We start from the raw sequence: 2,272 nt of genomic DNA on the forward strand, positions 1-2,272 counted from the left end.
AATTTAAGTATTGCTGAACCATCAAGTTCACAATATTACATTAAGACAAGATATGTAAACCAAGAAGGATTTAAGAAAAATCTTCTTGTCCTTTTAGATACTGGAGCAGATAAAAGTCATGTAAATACCAAGTTTGTTAATCACCTAATAGACTTTGAAATACCTAAACCATATATATTTAAGGATTATTTAGGAAATAATCTTGAAATAAGAAAATATGTTAAATTTCCTCTTATACCTGTAGGAGAGGATCAGAAAGAATACACTAAAGAAATAATTCTATATAAGGATGAATTATATGGAGTAGATCGTTCACCTATTCTACTAGGAATGAACTTTCTTGAAAAATATAGTCCTTATAAAATCTGTCAAGGATATTTAAAAATAACAGTTGATGATAATCCAATTATCATTCCAAGAATAGATGAAAATATGAAATCATTGTTATCATGGAAAGAGTAATAAGTACTAATCCCATGAGCTCATATATTGAAATTACACTCAATATAAAAAATTATTGTAGAATTAATTTTCACGCTTACTTAGATACAGGAAGTACAATAAGCCTTTGCTTACCAAATGTACTGCCATCTGAATACTGGAAATATAATTCAAAGAAAGTAGTAACTGCTACAACAGCAGGTGGAAATAAAGTAATATACAGCAAGTATGCTACTCAAGTACCTTTTCTAATTTCCTTTAGAGAAGTATTTGTTGATACAATATATATGTCAACCACAATAGGATGTGATATTTTATTAGGACAAAATTTTCTATTAAAATATGCATCATTTACACAATATATTGATAAATATATGTTCACGACACCTTGTGCACATAAAATATTTACACCAAAAATAAATAAAGCTGTTACAATTGCATATAGAGATATAAATCATCAAAGTTCTTCAACCCAGCGTGGTGGATGTTGGAGTACAGAAAAATTTAAACCAGTGACGGTCTTAAAAATGACAACGGAAAATAGGCTAGAAAAATTGAAAAAAGAAATCTCTGAAACATATTCTGAAAATCCATTAGAAAAATGGAATACAGATAAAGTAAAGGCAAAGATAGAATTAACTAATCCAGATACTATAGTAAGGGTCAAACCTATGAAATATAGTGTTGATGATCAAAAAGAATTTAAAAACCAGATAAAAGAATTGCTAGAAACCAGATTGATTAGACCAAGTAAAAGTCCACATAGCAGCCCAGCCTTTATGGTTAGAAAACATAGTGAGATAAAAAGAGGAAAAGCCAGGATGGTTATAAACTACAAAAAATTGAATGAAGTTACCAAATTTGATGGATACTACTTGCCAAATAAGGACACCCTTATTAAACAAGTACAGAACAAAAAGATATTTTCAAAATTTGATTGTAAGTCAGGGTTTTGGCAAATCATGCTTACAGAAGAAAGTAAACCTCTAACTGCATTTAGTACCCCCAATCCTTTAGGACAATACGAATGGAATGTAATGCCATTTGGATTGAAAAATGCACCACAGATATTTCAGAGAAGAATGGATGAGGTAATCAAGTCAATTACTCATTTTTGTATTGCATACGTAGATGATTTACTTATTCATTCAAATAACATTGATGAACATATTGAGCATCTTGAGAAATTCTGTTATATTATGAAAAAACATGGTATTACACTTTCTCAAAAGAAAGGCGAGATAGATAAAACAGAAATAGAATTCTTAGGATTATTTATAAAAGAAGGAGAATTGCAATTGCAATCCCATATTGGAGAAAAGTTTCAAGAATTTCCTGAAGAAATCAAAGATAAAAAATAATTACAAAGCTTCCTCGGTATATTAAATTATGCTGAAGGATTCATTGAAAACTGTGCTAAATTGAAAAATTATTTTCTTCCAAAATTAAGAAAAAATATAATGTGGTCTTGGGAAGAGCAAGATTGTGAAAATATAAGAAAGGTAAAAGAAGAATTAAAGGTATTGCCTAAACTTATAATACCCCAAGAAGAAGATTTTTTTATCCTGGAAACTGATGCTTCAGATTACTACTGGGGAGCAGTGTTAAAAATTAAAAAGAATCATAAAGAATATAAATGCGAAAAAGATTGTTGTTGTCCTGAAATACTTGCAGGTTACACATCAGGAACATTCAAAGAAGTTGAAACAAGATATGAGACGAATAGAAAAGAACTCATTGCTGTAAAAAGAGGAGTCCAAAAATATGAAGATTATTTATTACCAAAAAAGTTCTTGATTAGAACTGATAATACTCAAGTTAAAGCATTTTT

This window comes from Olea europaea, chromosome 1, assembly GCF_002742605.1.
Source record: "Olea europaea var. sylvestris chromosome 1, O_europaea_v1, whole genome shotgun sequence".
NCBI classification, from domain to species: Eukaryota; Viridiplantae; Streptophyta; class Magnoliopsida; order Lamiales; family Oleaceae; genus Olea; species Olea europaea.